General features: G+C 37.1%; 1 protein-coding gene across 7 annotated transcripts in view; it reads left to right on the forward strand.

Moving 5' to 3' along the window:
* The window catches only part of LCOR (ligand dependent nuclear receptor corepressor), a 144171-nt gene that overhangs the window by 29174 nt on the left and 101270 nt on the right, over positions 1-13727 (forward strand). Inside the window, exon 1 of one of the 7 annotated variants that reach the window (XM_032313087.1) lies at positions 11043-11063. The exons of the other annotated variants lie outside the window; for them this stretch is intronic. The gene's annotated coding sequence lies outside the window, so the exon portion shown is untranslated. Of the gene's footprint in view, positions 1-11042; positions 11064-13727 lie in introns of those variants that run through there. 7 annotated transcript variants of the gene reach the window in all.

The raw sequence follows: 13727 nt of genomic DNA on the forward strand, positions 1-13727 counted from the left end.
AAAGTTTAGCATCTTGGAAAATACAGGAGAAACATAGTAAAATACACAACATAAATTGAAGATGAGAATACATGTGCTCAGTTAAGGGATCAACAGGTGAGATAAGCATAGAAACCAATGACTCAATGGAAAACGTATACTCTGAGAGCCAAGATGAGAAGGAAGTAGATATTCAGTGACTCACAGGTATTGATCCAAAATAAATATCTCTGTCAAATAAATGTATATTGACTTATAATGGATTTCTCAGGCAAGGATATCTTTTGCTTTGGGGACGATCTCTGTTTAGGTGGTTTGGTTGAATTGTGTTTTTAACTTATTCTAGTAGACTATTCCTGTTGCGTGTGGCACTTAGACTCTAATGGGAGAAAAGGGACATTAATCATATGGAGAACCTCTAACTACACAAGATAAGAGCTCTGAAAGGAGTTTGTGTGTGTGTGTGTGTGTGTGTGTGTGTTTGTGTGTGTGTGTATAATTGTGTTTCTAGAGGTGGGCAGAGAATTTCTAAGAAAATTTTCATTTGAGAGGTGAAAGTGAATATGAGTTAACTGGGGAAGGAAGAGAAAGGTGGTAGGTAGAGAGGATTCTTCTAGACAGGGTATCAATATGTTTTCAGAAAACAGAAAAAGAAAAAGTAGACCTTGGTTTTCCTCTTAGGATCTGGTGTATGTAAATACATTTCTTTCTTGCCACTTGGTGGCACTTAAACATGATTTAACAAGGCTTAGTTTTGGCTCTGGAATATTCTGCGAGTATTTTTTAAAAGTTAAGGAAACTGCTATGTGAAAATTAGAGGGGTGTGGAGCACCAGATGAAGTTACTATTAAAATTTATGGGAAGAAAAGTGTACTGAAGCTCTGTATATTTCCATAATTGGACATCTGTACAATCCACTCCTACTGGGGAAGGGTGAAGACATTATTTGTCATATACCCTTAGTTTTTTAGCCTCTTTTCTTTCCAAGTTCAAATAGGAGTGATTTTTTTTTTTTTTTTTGCTAATTGAGATATAATTAAAATTTAGAAGCCTTTACACCCCTGGATCGCCATCCAAAACGAGGTATAGGACATTTCCAGCCTCATAGAAGGTTCTGTTCCAGTCAGTTGCTCATTACTGCAGTAACTGTTTCTGTCACCATAAGTTTGTTTTGCCAGCGTCTGCATTTCTTATTAAAGGAATCATACAGTATGTACTGTTTTGTGTCTGGCTTCCTTTGCTTCCACATAGTGTTTGTGTGTGTTATGTTATTAATAGTTCATTCTTTTTTAAGTGGATTTACTGAAATAATATAGCAAACAGTATGCCCATTTAAAGTATAAAAGTCAGTGATTTTTACTATATTCAGAGTTGTGCAGCCATTAATATAATCAGATTTTAGACCATTTTCTTCACCCCAGTGGGTATCATTATATTCCATTTACAGATGAGAACCCATACCAGTTAGCAGTCACTCCTTGTCTTGTCCCCCTCTCTTTCCATTCCCCGACAGTGGACAATGACAAATTTATTTCGTTTGTAGAGATCTGCCTATTTTGGACATAAGTTCATTCTTTTTTATTGTTGAGTAGCATTCCATTGCGTGGAAACACTACAGTTTGTTTTATCTGTTCATTGCTGATGGACATTTGAGTTGTTCCCAGTTTATGATTATAAATATGGCTACTCCATAAAAATTTTTATATAAGTCTGTTTTCATTTCCCTTGGGTGAATACGTAGGAATGGAGTTACCAGGTTACAGGGTAGAGATGTACATTCACACAACATAAAAAACTGCCAAACAACTCTCCAAAGAGGTGTTATCTCCACTTTACATTACTCTCTAACAGTATATGGAGGGATCACTTATTCTGCATCTTCACAAATATTTGGTGTTTGTCAGTCTTTGCTATTTTGACTATTCTAGCATTTGTGAAGTGGTATTTCATTGTTTCGTTGTATTTTAATTTCCCTGGGGACTAAAGATTACTTTTCATATGCTATCGGGCTTTCATATATGTTCTGTTTTGAAGGATCTAAGTCTTTTGCCCATTTAAAAAAAACTGAGTTAATCTTTTTGTTGATTTGTGAGAATTTTTTGTATAAGTAATGTATAACTATATAATTGATATTTGTTCTTCAATAAGTGTAAAGATAGAAATATCTATTTAGGATTTATTGTAACATGGGGCTTTTTAGACTCAGATTTTTCTAAAGAATCAGTAGAAAAAGGTCACTTTATTTAGACTTTGTCTAAGTAGACTTTCTTTACAGTGGTTTTCTCACTGAACCATGAAATGATTCCTTGTAGGTGGGGAAGAACAACAGCTTTAAAAATAACAAACCAATTCGGTAACTTCAGTCACAGTACCTGCACTCCATAGAGTTCAGAGTGGAACCATGGTCTTCAATTCACCTCCATAGGAGGTTTTGTCACTTTTGGTGGAGTCCCCAGTGGACCCAAGTAGTCCATGCCACATAAAAGCAATCCTTCTGACCTCTAAAACACCTAAGATGAGAACTGCCAGTAAATTGGCTCTATAGTTTGCCCTCCAGAAGTTGTCCCACATTCTGTGTAGCTAACTCACATCCCACGTCTGTTAATCCACATAGCTGGGATTAGATGTGAACTCTGTTGTTAGAGCACGTGTGGCTCACACCATTACTGTAGCGTCAGTAAAAAGTATTGATGAGTCTGCAGACATTTTAGAGATGCTGTGCCAGTATATCAGCAGAAGCGACAGCCGTAATTTAGCTTTTGGTGTTACATCATGGAGTCTTTGGAAACCCAGACTTCTGAGAGACTTTCATGAGCTTTCATCAGTCCTTCTTGCTTGTGGAAAAGAGAACATGGGGCATTTTATGATTCTGAAATGATTTTGTTGAAAATGATTTGCTTAACTAGATATGTCTTTACCGAAATGGAATGCATTACAGGCAGTCCAGGAATATACTATTACATGTTTATATCTTTATACATGCTATTAGATACCTGATAACTTTTAGTAAAAGTCAGTGTGCTGACTTTTTAGGTTTTGCAAGAGGTTTGCAGATTTCCCTCTCTTTATAGAGGTTTTTTGTGTTTTGTTTTTTCTTTAATGGGGGGGAGGGATATAGGGAGGGAGAGAATTTTAAGCAGGCTCCATGCCCAGCACATAGCCTGATGTGGGGCTTAATCCCACAACCCTGAGATTTCAGCCTGAGTTGAAATCCAGAGTCAGACGCTTAACCAACTGAGCCACCCAGGCACCCCTGAAAGTTTTGATTTTGTTTTTTTTTAATCATTTTTGCATTCAAGATTCTTTATGATTCTTGCCTGTCTGTATTCCATCCAGTCTTTGATTCACACTGTCAGTGTAATTTTTCTAACACTTGCACTCTTGTCAAAAAGAAACACTTGTCAAAAGTCTTTGATTGCTCCCATTGTCTTCAGGATAAAATTTAAACTTTAGCTGGCTTTCCAGGAGCATCTTAGCCTGTATCTTGACGATTTTATCTGATTTATCTGCATTTCCCAATAATCAGCATAATACGAGCAAATGTTTATTTATATAGTACTTCTTACATGCCAAGCACAGGTCTAGGCAGTCATAATAAATATCTTAAAATTTTTTAAAAATTACTGTTTTTTTAGAGATGGAGAGAGTGTGGGGGTGAATGCGTAGAGGGAGAGAGAGAGAGAGAATCTCAAGCAGGCTCCACACTGGAGCCCAATGCAGGGCTCAGTCTGATAACCCTGAGATCATGACTTGAGCTGAAATCAAGAATCAGATGCTTAACCAGCCGAGCCACTCAGGAGCCCATAAACTTCTTGTAATTCTGCAAATAATCATGTTCCCCCACTTTCTGTACTCTTCGGGATGTCCTGTACTTGTATGACTAGACTACTGGCTCAGTCTCTTTATTTAATACCTACTTCTTCTTTTTGAGCCCATTCAGACATCACTTCTTGGAAGCTGAATCCTGTATTCACTTTCTGTGCCCCACCCCCATTCCTCATCTCTTAAAGTTGTAGTGAGATGTCAGAGCAGTGCACTATCATCTAGTATAAAGTACAACACAGTTTTTCTCTCTCTTCCAGCCTTTCTCCCGAAGTACGGACAGTTCAGTAGGGATAAGTTGCCCTAGTTTAAGAACAGAAAAGATTTGTGGCTGTTAATCATTACCACCACCTGCCTCTAACTCTGTATATGAAAACACATGGGTCCACAGGCAAGATGCTGAGTCTGGTAACAAAATGAGTAAGATAGTCCTTGCCTGAGAACACGCCAAATTCTAGTGGAATAGACAGTCTTAGAAGCAGCTAATTATATCTTGCTGGGTCAAAGATGTAAACACTAAAATAAATAAAAAAATAAAGAAACCATAAAAGAATTAGGAGAAGGTTAGGCTTTTTTTTTTTTTTTCTCCCCCCTCAATCATATTGAAGTGTAAAGTCCTTTCTGTAGGGCAGGGAGGGGTCTTGGGATCATCTGCCAGGTTCTGGCATGGAGCCTGCTGGGTAGGGAGCCTGCTTTTTCCTCTCTCTGTCCCTCCCCCTTCCTCCTATGCATGCACACTCTCAAATAAATAAAAATTTTAAAAAAAGAAAATAGGGAATTCAGAGATCAGTAAATATATGGAAATTGTCTGATCTTAATTAAAATGGAGGAATTGCAAATTTAAACTGCAGGTTAAAATCTTTGGCCTGTCAGGTTGGCTAAGATATTTGAAGTGTCAAAAGTTCATAGAGGCCGTCTAAGGTATTTCCACTGGCCTAAGATGGAAAATTTGAATATAAAAAGAATTACTCCAATATATTAAACTATATTAAAATTAAAATCTAGACATCCATAATGATACTATATAAAACAGAGTAACTATTGATCACTTTTGGAGGTTTCAAGGTTGTCACTTCATTGTTCTGAAAACTTTTGCATGGAGAGAAGAAGCACTTACACTGCATTTCATTGTGACATGTTTTAAGGTAGCCAAGTAGTTGATGGTAGAAATCTCTCTTTCTTGAAGAATTCCAGGTAGTAAGTAAAGAAAGAATGAAAATTTTAGAGAAGTCACCATTTTGTGCCCACAGCATGCTAATAGAACTAGGCATATACTTGATGTTTGCTAAAATTATTAGGTGAAAGGTGATTGTTGGCTATAATGGTGGGATCAAGTTGATACCATGAATTCACTGATCAGTGTTATTAGCATCATTAAAAATTGAAAAGGAGGGCGCCTGGGTGGCTCAGTGGGTTAAGCCGCTGCCTTCGGCTCAGGTCATGATCTCAGGGTCCTGGGATCGAGTCCTGCATCGGGCTCTCTGCTCGGCAGGGAGCCTGCCTCCTCCTCTCTCTCTCTCTCTGCCTGCCTCTCTGCCTACTTATGATCTCTCTCTGTCAAATAAATAAATAAAATCTTAAAAAAAAAAAAAAAGATTTAAAAAAAAAAATTGAAAAGGAAGGCATATAACTCCTGACTGATGAAATAGGAAGGACCCAGGTCTCTCCTGTATTCTCTAAGAAAAAATCAGATTCAATCAAGTAAAGTAATAGCAGATGGATCATATAAGGTGTATAGAATATGGTACTTTGTTTTGTGTGCGTGTGTATGCATATGTTGGGTGTGGGATATGTCTCTAATGGTCTGTTTTCCTCTGTAGCATACTTAATACTTTGAGGAAAGCTCAGCTGCATTTTGGCAGTTTAAACCTTTTCATTTTTTTTTTTTAAATTAAGACCTTTTTTAGAGTTTAAGGTACAGAGCAAAATTGAGGGAAAGGTAAAATTTTATAATTAAAATAAGGAATATTACAAGTGTTTGATAAAGGGTGATGGCCTGGTTTAGTTTTAACACGGTAACACACTGCTGTGTCATGAATGGGTGGGGAGGGCACCTGGGTGGCTCAGTGGGTTAAGCCTCTGCCTTATGCTCAGGTCATGGTCTCAGGGCCCTGGGATGGAAGCCTGCTCAGCAGGGAGCCTGCGTCCCCTTTCTCTGTGCCTGCCTCTGCCTACTTTTGTTATCTCTCTCTCTGTCAAATAAATAAATAAAATCTTAAAAAAAAAAAAAAGAATGGGTGGGGGGCAGGAGGAGCAGGAGTATTTGCACTGATGTCAAGATGGAAGCTGTTGCATTGGTCCATGCGGGAGGTGAAGATTGCTTGTACTGGTTGTCATTGAGGAAGGGAGAAGTGGTTAGGAGTGTGAATATATTAGATTGATAAAAAACTGGTTAGGATTGATAGATCTAGCATAATTTAATGTGGAGAGTAAGAGAAAGAAGATGAGGATTATAAAGTTTTGGGTTCAAGCAGCTTGGTGCGGAGCTGTCTTAGCCAAGATAGTAGAGGCTGTGGGTAGAGCAGGATTGGAGGAGAAAATAATTTCGTTTTGCATATCTTTCACATAGTAGGTACTTATTGTGAATATAGTACTGCTGAATATTAAGAACCAAGGTTAGGGACACCTGGGTGGTCAGTCGGTTGAGTGGGTGCCTTTAGCTTAGGTCATGATCCTGGGATCCTGGGGTCCTGGGATCGAGCCCCGCATTAGGCTCTCTGCTCAGTGAAGAGCCTGCTTCTCCCTCTGCCTCTGCGTGCTGCTCTACTTGTGCTCGCGTGCTCTCTCTGACAAATAAATAAAAATCTTTAAAGAAAAAAAAAACCCCACAGGATATGAGACAGCAGCCATGAGAAGGCATTTATTGTCAGTCTTTAATGTTCATTAACTATGTGAGTTCTCCTTGACTTGTTGTTTCTCTGTTGTGTATTTGTTTTGTTTTTCCATGTAGGATGTGTATATAGTACCTACTTTATGTGAGATACTGTTCTAATTTTTCAAATACTAACTCACTTAGGTCTCATAAAAACTTTATGAGGTAAGAGTGTTATTACCAGGGTGCCTGGGTGGCTCCGTCGTTGGGCATCGGCCTTCAGCTCAGGTCATGATCCCAGGGTCCTGGGATCGAGCCCTGCATCGGCCTCCCTCGTCAGGGGGAGATCTGCTTCTCTCTCTCCCCCTCCCCCTGCTTGTGTTCCCTCTCTTGCTGTCTCTCTTTCTTTCAAATAAATAAATAAAATCTATTTTAAAAGAAAGTGTTATTACCATGCCTGTTACACTGAAGAGTCACTGAGAAATTAAGGCATTTATCCGAGGTCACAGAGCTAGAAAAGGGAGAATTAATTAGGACTCATACTCACACGTTTACGTTGCAGAGTCTGTGTTGTGTTCTAAACCGCTGTAGAATTCTGCTTGCCTTTTTATTATCCCCCATGCTGATTGATTGATTAGATTGATTTAATTGAAGTGTAGTTGACAAACAATGCTACAGTAGTTTCAGGCCCCTGTGATTTTATTGTAGTTAAGAATGGAGAGTGAGGATTCAAGCAAAGGACCAGAAGCTTATTTCAAGTCATCTGTGTGGAGGTTATGGCTAATGGATATTTCCATAGCTTTAAGAATTAGAGTTATTTTCATAATAGAAAATAAAGTCAACTTGTGAGGCTGCAAGTTCTCATTATAAAAGCCCTAGAAATTATATCTTGAGGTGTTCTTAAATTGTGCTGGTTTTTATGTGAGACTTTTTGGAATGTCATAATTATTTAAGTTCAGAAGTATCTATCAGTATTGCATCTGACATATTCCAAGAAGTACTGATTTGGAATTGTGGACTGTTGGTGTTCTGGGTGCTCCATGTATTCTGTTTGATAAATGTTGCTTTCAGTTGCTTGACTATTAATGTTGCAAATCCTTAAGAAGTTGACTTTTTTTTTTAATTCAGGTATTGGTTATGCTCTATTTGGCTTAAATTGTCATTGTCCCCAAAAGGCAGTGTAGCTTTTTAGTTCAGATTCCTCTTTAATATCCTCAGTGACCTTTATAGGTGTCGGTTTGAAATAATACAACTTTGCCAAGTGTTTTATATCATTTGTTTTTCCTTGAGGGTATAATCAGACTCTACAAGGTGATGATGTTGGTAGATGACCTTCAAGCATTGAGGAAAATGTATTTTAAGGCCATCTTTTTTAGGTTATCAGTTTTTTTGTTTTGTTTTGTTTTTTAAGGTTATCAGTATCCTTAATGAGGACCATATAAAGGTGAAACAACACTGTGAGATTTAGTTCTGCTTCTCTTTGTTAGAATTAGTGAGCCATCAAATACAGTTTTTGAAATTTTTCCTTATTTTTCCAGATGGAGAAAATGTAACAGTTAGTACTTTTTTTTTTTTAATTGAATGCAGGTAAACCACGGGACACAGACTATTATTTAACTGTCTAAATTCTCCTGATTCTCCTGAAGATTATATTAATGGGTGAATCCCATTCTCCACCTAGAAAGAACAGCAAATTTGTTACATACAAGGATGCTATAGGGCATTTGTGGTTAATTCTTTCAGAGAACCTGTTGAGAAATGCTATCTGGGCTGTGGTCTGTTTAAGGCTCAAGAACTAAGGATGATTTAAAAAAAAAAAAAAAAAAGAACAGAGACTGTATATGGCCTGCAACAACTAAAATATTTACCATCTGGTCTTTTTATAGAGAAGGTTTGTTTACTGTTCTCTAAGAAGATAATACTTAAATTTGAATGCCAGCTTTCTCTCTCTCTCTCTCTCTTTTTAGCTCTTTGTCCTCAGTATCTGACTCTATAAATTGGGGATAGTAATAGTACTTATCTCAGAGTTGTGAAGAGTATGTAAAATAATGTCAAGTTTTAGAATACAGCTTAAAGAATGTTAGCTGCTATTATTAGAGTACTTAACATGAAATATAAAATGGCATATATTTGTTGTTTCCTAATATGGTGTATAGCATTTACCAAATTCATTCTTTGTTGTTGTTGTTAAAGATTTTATTTATTTGACAGACAGAGATCACAAATAGGCAGAGAGGCAGGCTGAGAGGGAGGGAGGGGGGAAGCAGGCTCCCTACTGAGCAGAAAGCCTGATTCGGGGCTCCATCCCAGGACCCTGGGATCATGACCTGAGCGGAAGGCAGAGACTTTATCCACTGAACCACCCAGGTGCCCCTCAAATTCATGTTGTGATACGAAGCAGTAGTATTTCAGTTGAGAATATTAGCCAGTATTTGTGGTGCCATGATATTTTACAGATTCTTAGATAGGAATGTTCTCTTAAAAACTATCTAATCTGTTACACATTAAATGTTACCACATTTTGGTGTTTGGTAATTCAGTCTTTTTCAAGGTAGTGTGTTTCTTTGGCTAGCATAATAATGTACTGACCTCTCTTCCTTTTGAGCTTTGATGCCTTAAAGAAGCAGTTTTCAAACTTTCTGGTCTTGAGATCCCTTAACACTTAAAATCCCTTAAAACTTACTGAGCTTTTCAAAGAGTTATTGTATTAATTTATTTTAAAATAACAGCAAACAGCCCATTACATGTTAAGCAGCATTTTAGTGAAAAATCATTGTTTTTATATTTTACAGATTTCTTTAACATCTGGGTTAATAGAAGATAGCTGTCTCAGTATACCTACTTTTCGTTCAGCTGTTGCATAATATTATTTTGGTTGAAGTATATGAAGAAAATCCAGCCTCATATATAGAAAGATAGTTGGAAAGGGGAAAACATTTTAATAGTCTCTCAAATAATTGTGGATATTTTTCATGGATTAACACCAAAACTTGGTAACTGGTGTGTGTGTGTGTGTATGTATGAGTTTAATTAATAAACTTTATTTTTTAGAGTAGTTTTGGATTCACAGCAAAATTGAGCAGGGAAATTACAGAGTTCCCATATAAGCTTAACTGCCCTACTATCCACACCATGGCACCACGGTGGTACCTTTATTACATGGATGAACCTACATTGATCCATCATTATCACTCAAAGTCCATGGTTTACATTGTGGTTCACTCTGTGTGTTGTACATTCTTTTTTTTTTTTTAAGATTTTATTTATTTATTTGACAGACAGAGATCACAAGTAGGCAGAGAAGCAGGCCGAGAGAGGAGGAAGCAGGCTCCCTGCTGAGCAGATAGCCCTATGTGGGGCTCGATTCCAGAACCCTCGGATCATGACCTGATTTGAAGACACAGGCTTTAACCCACTGAACCACCCAGGCGCCCCTGTGTTGTACATTCTATGGGTTTGACACATGTCTCCACCATTGTAGTGACATACAGAATTGTTTTAGTGCTTTAAGATCTTCTGTGAAGTGATTGTTCATTCCTCCTTCCCTTTCCACAATCCCTGGCTGTACATTTTACATTCCTCTTAGCAATAAATGATTTGCTCCACAGCCTCCACAGCATTTTGTGTTAGTGGTCCTGATTTTGGCCCTTTTAATAGGTGTGTAGTGGTATCTTGTTTTAATTTGCAGTTCTCTAATGACATTGTGATGTTGAACATCTTTTCATATGCATTCTTGCTATCTGTATTTTTTCATATGCTTACTTCCATCCATATTTCTTTGGTGGGGTGTCCAGGTCTTTTGTCCATTTTTAAATCAGGTGTCTCATTTTCTAATTGTTGAGTTTTAGAAGTTCTTTGCATATTTTGCATAAGTCCTTTATTAGATGTATCTTTAAATTTTAAAACAGTGGTATACGTAGCTCACATATAAAGTAGTAAAATACATATATATATACACACTATTATTTCGTTTGTAATAACTTTTAAAAACCATCATAACATTTTAAGTTCTTGAGGCTTTCATCCTTCTGTTTACTGTCTGCTTATTCTTTTGATAAATTATTTTCTTTGATTTTATGTTTGTTTGTTTTCATTGTGGGTGGGCTTATGTTTGATATATCCCCCCCCCCAAAAAAAATCTTGTGTGGGCAGATCCTGAGAACTTTTCTCTAGGGAAGGTCTGCATTTGTTTCTTCTAGCTGTGTCCCCCCGCCCCGCCCTTTCAGTAACCTAAGGAACCAGTTTTATGTTAATTTTATAATTAGGGGATTCCTAGGTAATTCAGACAGTGCAGTGGTTCTCAAAGTGTGGTCCAGAGACTCCTGGGGGGGTCCTGGAGGTCCGAGTATTTTCATAATAATACTGAGATGTTATTTGCCATTTAATTCTTTTCTCTCTCTTTAGTGGAGTTTTCCAGGGGTTATCAAAGATGGTATCATTACTCTGATAGGTAAGAGTGTGAGTCTTGTCTGTGTTCTTGAAGTTTTAAATTTTTGTTTTAATTTGTTTTTATTTTAAGTAAACTCTGTACCCAGTGTGTGGCTTGATCTCACAGCTCTTGAGATCAAGAGTTGCGAGTCCTCAATAATTTTTGAGTATAGAGTGATCCTGGAATGAAAATGTTTGAAAACTGCTGAAGTAGTGTGTTTGAATTCCAGCCTATGCAAGTCACAAGCATGGGATTCAGTTTTTCTAGGGAGATCCCTTCTAGTCTCTCTACCTAGGAGGAGAAGAAGATCCCTGAGCACTGTTGCAGAGATTCTGATTCAGTAGGTCTGGTGTAGGATCTAAGGAATTTATTTCTAGGGAACAAGTTGCCAGATGTTGACATGGTCCACACTTTGAGTAGCAGTGCTTTAGCGTCCTCAGTTTCAACTCCGTTAGTTTCCTTAAGGCCTCTCTTCTCTTGTCCCTGCATCAGTGTTAAAACCCAAGTTCCTAGGTTACCCATACTTAATCACCATCAGCTATTCTGTGTGTCAGCACACTCAGCTCTGTCTTCCAGATTCTCATTCATTTTTAGCACTTAAGGACTTTCTGCCAACCTTTTGAGCTTAGCTATGCATTGAGAGAGAATGTTTTTTTGAGAGCAGGAGAGAGAAAGGGGAATGTAGGCCTTACACAGATTTTATTCATTATAAATAAAGTATCCATGTATTTTATCTAGGAGTTTATAATAACAGGACTTTTAAATTATTTTGACATGTTTCTCTGAATAGTTTGGTCCTATCTATAGATCTATCACTGAGCAACTAGAAGTTTCCTATAAATCTTTATAGGCCTTTGGAGGAAACTTTCTTAAATACTGCCTTGTTTAAGGATGTGAAATGCTTTAGAGTTACTTAGAATATCATTTTTCATTTGACTATCCGTACAGTTATGTAAAGCTTTCCAAATTGGACTCAGTATGTTTTGAGCTTAGTATATAATTATAAATCTTTCTAAAATTACATTTTTTAAAAAAGACTTTATTTATTTATTTGATAGATCACAAGTAGGCAGAGAGGCAGGCAGAGAGAGAGGAAGGGAAGCAGGCTCCCTGCTGAGCAGAGAGCCTGATGTGGGACTTGATCCCAGGACCTTGGGATCATGACTTGAGTCAAAAGCAGAGGCTTTAACCCACTGAGCCACCCAGGTGCCCTAAAATTATATTTTTAATAGTTTATTGACTGGTCATTTGTTTCTCTTTTAGCATTAGAATGTTAAGTGTTTCTTAAAAGGCATTCGAGTTGAGAATTTGGCTTGATTGGGTTCTATTTACACTTGTACTGTGTGGTATTTTTAAAGTTTATTCTGTATTTTTGTCAAAAGGAATGCTTGTTAAAATATTTCTTGATATTATATGTTTCTCAATGATTTTAAAGACTGTCATATATTGTTCTAGTCCTTTGTATTTGCTCTTCTTGAAAGACATACATACATAATTTCAAGAATGAATTTATCACTATGTAGTAAGGATATTATTTAATGTAGAATAGTCTTCCCAAAGACATCCAGGAGTTTTGGTGTGCTCTTTTAACTGTAGTAACACGGTTATTTTTAGTAATTATAGATTCAGAGAAGATTATACAATGATGCCTAGTACTCACTGATTACCCAGGGTCAGTCATTGTGTAAATAAATATACTTTGGTTTTTTTCCTTTAAAATGTATTAATTTGCACTTACTCAAAGTACTAGTTTCTCTTCTGCACAGCTTTTACTGCTTTTCTGCAAAAATTTTCCTGGTCTGTTTATCTAGTCTTGGGAACCATTTGTAAACTGTCCATTCTGCATCTCTCTGAACATTTGTAATAATTAGACTAAATGCTGAATTATGCTACTGTTTACACTTCTCTAGTCAAAAGTGCCCATTTGTTCCAGTTTTTAAACCAGTCCTCTAGCGAAATCACCTTATATTTTTTCTTCAGCATACTGAGAACTAAAGAAATGTTACAGTATTCTGAAAACATAACTGTTATTCCAACTATAATAAATAGAGCAAGAAAACTGTGCAAAGATGGATTGATTTGATCATTGCAGTTCTCAAAGTGTGACCTCCTCTGCCACCAATGGTTCCTGAGACTTTCTGAAATCTGCTTGGTCAAAACTATTTGCATACTTAACACTAAGATGTTATTTGCCCTTTACACTGTATTGATATCTGTACTTTAATTCAGGAGTATGGTGGCTAAACTGCTGGTGCACAGATCAAGTTAGTGGCACCAAACTATTATAGTAGTCTCTGTAGTTTTTCACTGTCACACACAAGTAAAGAAAAAAGTGCCCTTGATGAGGCCTTGAGAAATGCTGCTTTTACTAAGTCTTCTCCCCAAGTACATTTTGGTAGTGCTGTGTGTGATGAAAGAGCAAGTATGCATAAAGCACTTATGTGACTCAGTTGTGAGCTAAACTAGATAATTTTTTCATGGAACACAACTTTGAGGAATTTCTGACTGTGGTTTTTCAGACTTCAGTATTTGACAGACATTTTTTCAAAAATGAAGTGAGCCTGTCACATCAAGGAAAAAAGTGTAACAGTATTTGTTGCTAGTGATAACATTCCAGATTTCAAGAGAAAATTTGAAATATTAGAATATGTTTTATCCTCCACCATGAGGCTGACAACATCACTT

This window comes from Mustela erminea, chromosome 14 (genome assembly GCF_009829155.1).
Source record: "Mustela erminea isolate mMusErm1 chromosome 14, mMusErm1.Pri, whole genome shotgun sequence".
Taxonomy (NCBI): Eukaryota; Metazoa; Chordata; class Mammalia; order Carnivora; family Mustelidae; genus Mustela; species Mustela erminea.